The sequence below is a fragment of the Equus caballus genome, chromosome 1 (assembly GCF_041296265.1).
Source record: "Equus caballus isolate H_3958 breed thoroughbred chromosome 1, TB-T2T, whole genome shotgun sequence".
NCBI lineage: Eukaryota > Metazoa > Chordata > Mammalia > Perissodactyla > Equidae > Equus > Equus caballus.
In genome coordinates, this window is record NC_091684.1 from 116,614,272 (window position 1) to 116,624,595 (window position 10,324).

The 10,324-nt window shown below is 49.8% G+C and overlaps 1 long non-coding RNA gene across 1 annotated transcript; it reads right to left on the reverse strand.

Moving 5' to 3' along the window:
- Nucleotides 1-1,014: 1,014 nt before the first annotated feature.
- LOC138924268 (uncharacterized) lies at nt 1,015-6,186 on the reverse strand. Its single transcript, XR_011439103.1, has 2 exons — nt 5,704-6,186; nt 1,015-4,223 (listed from the first exon to the last, which is right to left on the reverse strand). It is a non-coding gene; the product is annotated as an uncharacterized lncRNA (long non-coding RNA).
- Nucleotides 6,187-10,324: the final 4,138 nt, after the last annotated feature.

Below are 10,324 nucleotides of genomic sequence, written 5' to 3' on the forward strand. Positions count from 1 at the left end.
GCAGTAGTTACATCTTGTTCTCTTCAGGTATGTGTTCTTTATTTTTAGTCGATTGGGCTGGTAAAGAATTCTATGAGAAAAAACATAAAATCCAGCTGTAACATTATTCGTGTGATCTTACTATTTGAAATAATCCAGGTAAATTGTGTTTCGAGCTCTTTCTGAGTCTGGTACATCGATTATACGATCTGATCTTGCATCAAAGCCCTCAGCAGACTACCCTCCCAGGGAAAACCCGCTCTTTTTTAGCTACTATAGGAATATGCCTTAACCCCAGTCTTCCTGCAAGGATTCTCTATCATATAATATTTTTTATAGTTTATAATTCTTATTAAAGTAGCCTTATTCTGATTACAAAAGCAACACTGCAGCCTAGAGAAAAGTATAAAGAAAAAGCTTACCATCCCAGCAAAACCCCCATCTTTTGATAAGTATTTGTCTATCTTTCCACTCTTTTCTACGCCTCCCACACGCATACATGTGGATTTACTTAAATGGTATCTTAGTATACATACGATTTTATAACCTGCTATCTTTACCTCATATATCGTGAAAATCCATATCAATAAATACAAATATACATAATCACTGGCTGCACAGTGCTACATTTCTACCAATATTATTTAATATGTTATATATATACTTAATATATTTTTAAACAAAAAGTTTTTTTCTATTGTATTTGAAAATAGTAATTTCTTTCCATGTCTTCCTCCATGTAGTACCAGTTTATTTGGGAAGGCAGATGGGAGATTAACTCTTTCATAAGCAAGTATTAGATTGCCACTACTTTTACAAACACACTTGATTGGTCTAGCTCTTTTCAACCAGAGCAATCTTGGAAAACTCTATCCTCTTCTTTAATGTCAAATTCGCTGTGACCAGAGCCCTCAAATAGGGTGCTAACTGTTTAGTACGCCATGACCACTTAGAGTTTTCAGTAAAGAGGTTTCCCCAAAACGTTTCCACTTGGCGTATTTTTTTTAAAACAACAAGAAGAAAAATGACCTGGGATTTGATCAATTAAGCTTTTGTTTAATGTTAAATTTACAGCATTGATTTACATCAAATTTGTGGCCAAAATATTTATAGTTAGCATAATCGTCTGGGGTCACAGCAAAAATAAGAGATGGAATCTAGCTTTAAAAGGAGCAGCTCACAGAAAGAGCTGCATTACTGCCAGTGAGAAAACGAGAAAACGGCATTGAGAAGATGAGGGGAACAGCAGGAGGGCGTGAGTCAGCCGTAGAGGAGCAAACCGCACCCTTGGGGGAGTCTTCATGGCTCCCATCCAAGCGGCTGAGGAGCTCTGCAGACTTAGGAAATGTGAAGAGTAAAGAGATCAGAGTAAGGAGAAAAGACAAGGGGGAAAATGCTGAAAAGTACCACTGCTTCAGGAAGACGGCATTGCTTAAAACAGAAACGAGCCTGATTTGACCAGTACCTGTGTTTTCTTTCCATCCTCTTTCCTTCAACTATATGTATCCTGTTTAGTAAAATAGAATCCAAATTTAAGGAAAGAAATTGAATTTGGTACCATTGGTCCCCTCCTCTGCCTCTAGCCAACCACAGTCCTGGACTCACAGCGCCCTGACTTTGCTGGAGTCAGGTGCTTACCTCTCAGCAGCCGATACTGCTTACGGGCTGGGGGAGTGTGGCCTTGTCTTGATGGCCACGGTGGTTGTGGTTCTTCTGAAGAACCCAGACTGAAGGTGAGCACATCTCTGTCTACCCTGTAGGAGGCTAAGCTACGTGACTATTTGAAGATCAAGAGAAGCCTGAGGTTTTGCAGGCCTTTAGACAAGCCCTAACTGAATGAGATAATATACAGTCTCAGAAGAAATGGCTCACGATCCTTTACAGAAGGTCCCTGGATTTGCAGTGCTTGGCAGAGGAAGAGACATGGGGAAATACCGAAACTCACTCTAAAGGTAAACATGGAAATGTGAGATTAAAGAGCATCTGATACCACAAATATCAAAAAGAAAGCAAGAAATAACTTGATTTTTGCCTGTGCCTGTGGCCACCTCAAGGATTTGTCTTCACACGCCACCTTCCTTTGGGACAGTCCTGCCCAGTCCCTTATCTTTGCGTGGATCTCACTGATGCATCGGAATTGGCAAGCTCATCTCAGAGGATGTGGAAAATTCCTCAAATAGCGTTCAGCATGCCCCGCCCCACCTCACCCTCAGGTTTCTCACAGGCACCTTCTCAGCCCCTTTGCCAAACTTCTAGATAATTTGTGCAAATGGGGATAATTTCTACTTCAGATCAGTTACTCTATTTCTATTAGATGATTCCCATTATTTGTATACAAGTATTTTAGTGATCTTAACCAGGCACTATAGTGTCTATAATTTGCAAACTGCATTTTCCACATTACCAATATTAAAGTCACTTTATTCTACTTGTATACAAAGAATCTTCTAGAAAAATCTGAGCATTTCATTTGGACCACTTTTGCCTCATGTTTTTCACTAGGGTCTTAAAGATCTAATCTAGCTAGAGCCTTCATTTGAAAACATGCCATCTGGTAATTTGCCACCATAAGTTGCTGAGACACTGCACACTTCATAGTTTTAGCTAAATGGCTGCTTTCTTTTTTAACCTGCAGCTTCCTCAGAACACAACTTTTTAATGTTATTTTTACTATTCGAAGTAACATGCAAAGCATTCACCTCTAAGTGATATCCTGTTACTCTCAATAAAAGAAAAAAAATCCAAATGTAACTGAAATCTAGGAAAGGAGCCCACCCAGACCAGCAAAATCAGAGGGAATTGAAAAAACATTCAATGCTCGCCAGGTTTGTAAAGTGTTTTTAAAAATTCTCGTCCTAACCCAACCCCACCTTGTACTTAGGAAGAAGAAATGCAGGGTATAAATAATGAAGGAATAGAATAAATAGATATGACAGTGATAATGTGTATAAAAACAACCATTCTTTAAGACTTGCGAAGTCAATTCGTTAGCTATGTGTTGCTCTCTATGGAGGTTTAAGAATATTGAGATGTATATCTGTTACACAAAATCATTCCTTCAGTTCTAAAAATACTCTCCTGCTACTAACTCAATTAAAAAAAAGTGCAGCAGGAAAGCTTAATTAAGCTTTCTAGGTTGTTAAAACTCTGCTTCCAGAAAAAAATGTACTATTCTTAGAGTCCCACAGTCCAGTTGCAAGAAACAAGTAATGTATTATCAGTCGAGAAATGTTGGTTCCTTTCTTGTGCTCAGCACTAAGCCCATTGCATGAGGTTTAACTGAGCAAACCCGAGGCTGCTGGGCAGCTAAGGAGAACTTCGTTCTCCCAGTACCCTCAGCCTCAGGAGAGGAGAATTGATGAGAAGCCAAATTCCTTCAGGAAATTTGGGACTAGTTGAAACCATCCTACCCCACCTTGCTTTGATGATGGCGACTGATGATAAGTTTTAATTTTTCAGCACCTGGCCTTAACAGCACAGCTTCACAGCTCCAAAACAACAACAAAGAAAGAACTAAACACCATTTGCAGATTGGCACCGTGCCCCAGAGCCCACAGAGGGAGCAGAGAGTAGCAGGGTGAGGAGAGAAAGCAGACTTCCCTTCTCCCAGACATCGGAAAAGGGAAAATCTAACTGCTGAAAAGGCACACAAGATGGCAGAGAAGCCTGTCTTTGGGGCTCTGAGGAAAGAGACCCACAGGCAGGGCTGTTGCTGGCTTTGTGTTGGTTCCAAGGCTGTGCCCCAGGAGATGGAGCCTGGGGACAGCGCAGGGTCCTGCAGGCACAGGGCTTGACTAAAGTACCAGTAAAGCTGGGTTTCAGGCCGGCTCCTCTGCCAGGCCCCGAGCAGATCAGGCACAACTTGGTGTGCAGATCTGCACAGAACCAAGTCTGCAACGACGAACAGCCCCAACGTCAGAAGAAACCAAGGCTTTCCAGTGGTCTAAACAACGAGTCAGAGCCTCATAACATCACAGCGAAGAACTACCGTCTCTCCTCAGAGGTCCGGAGAGATTGGAAGCAGAGATATTTGGGCCCACCTCTGTCAAGAGGAAAACGGTGGCAACGGAAAATTAGGAGATAGAGCCAAGGTTTCCCAGTCTGATCGTGAAAGAGTTGCAGCTAAAACTCCATCCTTTCATTCACTCCCAGGACGCACTTCAAAGCGGCAGATCTGTGCTGGGCTCTGGGGACTAAAGGGTGAGCAGCACAGAGCTGGCGCCTGCCTTCAGGGCGCTGATTTTCTAGGGAAAGAAAACAAACAGTAAACAAAAATATACCCAAATGGAGAGTTACAAAGAATGGCAAGCGCTAGGAAGGAAAAAGGAAGGTGCCAGGAAAGGGGCTAAATGGGGCAGACGTGGCGGGGAGTCTGAAAGATGAGATGAAGCCAGTCGTGGGCAGAGTTCAGGGCAGAGGGCTAGCAAGCGCATGGCTCGGAGGCAGGGATGCGCCTGCGCGCTCGGGCCTGGGGAGCCCAGCGCCCAGGAGGGTGGCGAGCGCTGGGCAGACTGGGCCGACGCGGCGGGGCTGGCAGAGAAGCAGGACGGGAGGGGAGGGTCTGCCGGCAGCGCTGCTGAAGCGATGGAGGTTTTCTCCCCGGGGACAATGAGCAGCTGCGAAGCGTTTGGGGCAGGTCGTCGTTCCGTGCCACCTCTTGGTGTGATGCGGCGGGCAAGAGATGGGAGGCGGCTGAGCGTGGGACGCGGACAGAGGCCGCGGGAGTCGGGGGAGGGGTCAGGGAGAGTGCCGTGGCTGCTAGGCCAGACCGGAGAAGGAGAGAAACGGGCACAGCAGAGCGGAGAGGAGGAGGGAAACCGGGTAGGAAGGACGACGAGGGAGGGTGAGGCGCAGAGAGGTGGCCCGGGCGTCCACTGCATCTTCCAGTTCCTGCTCCATCTCTGTCTTGCTGTCCACGCCCCTTTGGTTTTGGTCTGTCCCTCTGTTCTCTTCATCAACAGAGCGGTCTCCCTACACTGCTGCCACTTCCTCCCTGTCCCCTGCCTCCATCTTTCCTCCACCACCCTCTGACACTGCTCTGGGAGGTGGCTGACGCCCACCTTCCCCACTGCAGCCACCCAACCCGCCCATGTCCTTCCACAGCACCAGTGCTCTTCACCCTGTTGACCTTGAACTCTGGCCCCACAGGCTCCTCCCGCCCCCTCTCTTGGACTTTGCTCCTCCTTCTCCTTCCATCCCAGAGCTCAACCCAGGCCCCACGATGCTGGACTCTTAAGAGTTTGCTGGAAGCTCCCTCTCTTACATCAACCCCTGCCTGGAGCTCCCACCATCCCCTAGAAGGAGAGGCCTTCTCAACTCCACGTCGAAGCCTGACCATGCCCCAGCCTGGCTGCCGCCTCAGTCTCAGGGCAGTTCTACAGCTCGTGAAAACAAGGTTGTGGAGATGGCAATGCAACTCTATAAATACATTAATAACCACTGAATTCTGCCCTGAAAACGGGCAAGTCTTATAGTATATACATTTTACTTCAATGAAGCTTTAAGAAACAAAGAAAGAAAGACGCCCCCAGCAGTCCTCTGTGGCCCCAGCCCTGACCTGCACTTCCAGGCCCTGGTCACCAGGGGCCCACGGCCGGCCTCCCACATAAGTCACACTTCATTGCTCCCTCTGACTAACTTCCCAAGTCTAGAAAGTTGCCAGAGTCAGCCAACTCTCATCCACCAGGATTTCTCAAATCCCGGCTGCCCCCATCGCCACCTCACCTGAGCCCCCGCCATCGCTCCGCAGAATCCTTTAGGGCTCTCCCATCAGTGGTTCGTAGCATGGGCACTGCCCCCTAGGGAGTGCTCGGACCTTTGGGAGGGTGCTTGGGGCTGTCATATGGGTCTAAGGCACTTGGCGTTAGTGGGTGGGGAAGGGATGCCAGACAGCTTTGTTCAACAATCGTCCCCTGTCCTACAGGGCTTCAGAACGTCCCACCCACTTTCCCTCACACACAGGTAAGTCCGGCCTGCTGTTACTTATCCTAGGTCCTTCTTGTATTGACTTGTTCTTCTCCTTTTTGTTTTCCTGAACTTCTTTTACACAATGCCTTCTCATCCTCTTAATTTCTAAAATTCAAAATTACTCATTCTATCTAGATGTCAGCAGCTGATTACCTCACTGTGTCTTTACGGTGAAGGAGCAGGTAATCTACAAACACAGGCTCACTCTGTGTTGCTTGGACCTGGAGCCAGCTGGGACCTGGAGCTCCTCTTCCAACGCAAGAGGTGCCCCAGGCTCGCCTCCCTGGGGACAGGCGGTTTCTCTGCAGCTTTCCTGGGCCTGGATCTCCAGTTGCCAGGCAGCTGGTGTTCCCAGTCTACTCCTGCAAACAGCTGGCACCACACACCAGACTTCCTGGCACCAAGCGGCCTGGGTATTCCCCCTGTGACAGGGCTGTCTTCTCACATGGGCCCTATAAAAAGGGAGAATAAGAGAAGCAGGGAGCCTCCCTTGGGACATCTGCCTGCCAGGCCCCACCCTGCCCCACTCTGGGGTGTGGGAGGACGGGATTGTGCCTCCGGGTCTCGTGCTGACTCTGGCTTGTAAGGGCCCACGTCCCCTGGTAAGGCCCGCTCCTTACCTGAGCCAGTGACAGTGACGGTGTGGAGTCCCGCCTGAGCCCTGGGACACACATGGCCACCCTTTGCTTACTCTCTGCTCTCTGGGTCAGATGCCTTTGGACCTCTTCACTCCGCATCCTCAGGCTAGGGTCCCTGCTCATCACCGCTGGTCGGCAGCAAGCTCGCCCTTCTGACTTTCATGACGTTTTGTTCGTAGTTCTCTCAATGCTAGAGATGACTTCCTTCTCTACCCCCGAGGGTCCCGTCCCCACTGCAGTACTTCTCACGCAGTCTGTGATGAGGGACCCCGTGAGCAAGGTCCAGACCCTGCAGAAACACTTACTGAGTATCTGTGATATTTAAGGTACTAGTCTAGGCCCCACAGAGATACGCACAGAGGGAACACGGCCCATGCCTTTGCGAAGTTCATAATATATTCATTTATAGCTCTTGGAGGGAAAAGACATTAGTAGAAAAGGGAAATGGAGAGACGAAAGAGACCTCATTTATAATCAAATAGGGATAGACATCACCCTGTTCAGATCCACTATTTGTTCCAGGTAGGGGCATTGTGACGTGGTGACAGGAACCCAGGAGACCGGGTGATGGCCAGGGTGATCCTCCCCAGGGACGTTCCCCATCAAGCTCTGCAAAGACAATGTCCCATCCCTCAGGCCTGGTGAGGTCCCATTTGAACATCCTCTCACTACTTCCCTCCGCTGCCGGACTGGAGAAGGTGCTTTGCTCAGGGAGGAAGTGAGTCCCCCATGAGAGTCTCTAGGGTCCCCACCTCCTACTTTCTAAGACAGGCGGCTGCTTCTGGCCCAAGTGCCACTGCCCCAGGGACCCTTACGGTCCCACCGTAATGGGGAGAAGAAAAAGGCTCTTCCAGGAAGCAGCCTTGGGGAAGGGAAACCACACGAGGAGACCACACTCGTGCGTGACTTCAAAGATCAGACAACTATCCTCTAAAGTGAATGAATGAATGAAAGGAATGAATGAGAAAGTAAGTCAAGTGAAGTGAAGTGATGCCTGCCATGGCAGTGCCTGGGCCTGAGCTGCTGGCTCTCCACCCTCCCACTATTCCACAGCATCGCTTCCTTACAGAGCAAGAGGATGGACAAGGCCCAGGAGAAGGGAGGAGACTCCGCAGGAGCCTGATTCTCTCTTCTCTGGCAAACATTGCTATTTCCATCCAAGGCACTCTGGGCACCTGGGCAGGCTGTGGCTGGAGGAATTGGTCATAACATGGTCAGGGGAGAAAGGGCACCTGTGTTCACTACTGGGAAGTGAGAAAGTGTAGATGTGATATTGTCAGATGAGGGACATGCACCTCCTGGGCTAAATGACTCTTGCAGGTGTGAAATGGTGGCACCGACCTGTCTTCTTGCTCATAAAAATAATTCTTGCGCCTGAAAATGTTTTGATCAAAAAACATTTTCTTTGTTCTGAGGCATTCAATTGGCCTTACAGGGCCAGAGACGTAACAAGAATTTTCATCTTTGCTCTGAAAGCAATGGCACCTTCCAGGTGCACCGCACAGCCAGTCAGCTCTCCCCAGGCTCCCCGTCGACTGCCACTCTGTGGCTTGGATATGCCAGGGTTAGCATCTTAAAAATAAAGACTCCTTCCAACTGAAGGATAGAACAGACTTGGTGATATTTCTTCAGACAGGAAAGAGGAAAACAGCAGATGCTCTAAAAAAATGAGTCCTTATTCTTACCCAAACCAAAGCTGGACAGCTGGAGGGTTCCATGAGCTCAGGTTGCCCCTCTCAACCCCTCAGCCTCCACCTGTAGCCTCAAATTGAGTGCATCCCCCTCTTGCACCCAGCACAGGTGTCGCAGTTGCTCTGAGCAAGTTTTGAGTCTCTCTAGGTGGACAGCTGGGACCAGATGGACAAAGAAACGCACACAGTCGGAGGCACCAGGATTGGATGGACACAGACCCAGGCAAGCTCTGCCCTTCCTTCCCAGGCAGGCATGTCATCTGGGGCCTTGCCTGTCCTTCCCCATGTCACACACCTCTCAGCCTCGGGCTAGCCAATCAGCAGGACTATGTGAAGTCCATCCCCTGTGGATAGCCTGCCCGAGGTGGCCACCACCTGGTTGGGACCTCGGGCAGCATGAGGTCTGATGGTGAGCAGCTTGAGAGCAAGGTGCTTCCAGCCACAGGCCAGCAAGGGCTCAAAGAGACCCTTTGATATCTGTCCCCCCAAGACCCACCCTGGGCCTGAAAGATTTCATCTGCCTTGGAAACCTATATTTATCAAGTAACAGCTATTGGTTACATTTTCTGGATAGTCTTCCAACAGAGCCTCAGTCAGGTTGAGCGGCCTCTGGGTGGATGTAAATCCCTCTTAAAGTGGATGCACCCGGCCTGCGGCGTGGGCGCATGTTCGCCTTCTCGTGGTCCTCCCCAGGCCCGACCTCCTTCGCTGAGCTCTTGGGCCCTGGACCCAGCTTCAGAAGGGCTCCTCCAGGCTTCAAGGACCTGGTCCTGGAGCCCAAGAACCAAGGAAGCTGCAGACTAGGCAGGGCCATCTGGAGGTGGCACTCCCTGAGTCCCATCCACCAGCACCCCCACATTCTGCGGTCCTCAGAGTCTAGAGGCCTGTCTGCTCTGGCCAGAGGGGACACAACTCTGCGCTCGGACGGCGTGTGCTCACACCCCGCCTGGCTGCCACCTTGGCCTCTCCAAGCCTCCTCTCCTTGTCTTATAAAGATGGCAACAAAGACCTGCTCCAAGGGCTTTTTTTAGGAATAATGAAATGATGCGGTGTCTCATAGGGGCTAAAAGGAAACCCCCTCCCCCTCCACACCCCCAACTCTACTCCCCGCCTGCCCACTCACTTCCTTTCTTGGGCTCAGCTCAGTATGTATCTTCATGTCCTTGGAGCTGAATTAGTTTGGGATGAGGCGGCATTGGAAACGCTTTCTCCTGTCCCCAAGGGGATTACACTCCTGAGGCCCGATTCCAGCCTCCACCCAGCTCACATTCGCGCCAAGCCCTCAGCCGCCTTTCTTCTCCCCATGGCTCCAGGCCCGGTTTGGAGACGCTCGGCTCTGACGCACTTCTATCTGCTGACACAAGTTACTTGGACGCCTTTGAACCCAAAACAAGGTCAGACATGAAACCACGTCTCCCTGTGCAGCCAGGCCTCCACTCCCACCAACGCCGGGAAGGACTTAGAGAGAACAAAATTATTAGTGGCAGAGTTAATATTGTGCCCAGCCGAGACTCCAGCCCCTTCAACAGAGGCAGCCTCTCTCATAAGCATGGTCTGGAGTTTCTCTGCTTGTTATATGTTTACATACAGAAAGTCCCACGTACGATAGGATATGGCCTCGTGGGCGCTGCACAGATAATATCACTCTTCATCTGTTTTTTCACTCACTTTCATTTCTGAGCTGGAGCCCGTCAATCCATTTTGCACGTGGTTCTCCTGAGCTCCCGGCCGCCGCCTGCAGAAAGGACCAGCATTTGCTGACTCTGAGGCTGTGTGTCTGGCCTAGGAGACTTCTCCTTTCACGCCACAACACGATTACTTTGGTGATAGTGTCACTTCAAGAAATAAAAAACCAGGTGCGTTGGCCCAATTTTCAGTTGCGAGTGGATTCTGTGTGCAGCTTTAGGGCCACAGAAAGGCTGCGGGTGCCAGCTGACACCTCAATGACACTGTTTCCCCATCTGGGTCCTGGGGACAGCCCTGGCACCCTGAATGGCACTCCACCCCTAATCCTGGCAAGGAGCAGAGGGAGCTTGGGAGCCCAGGCCG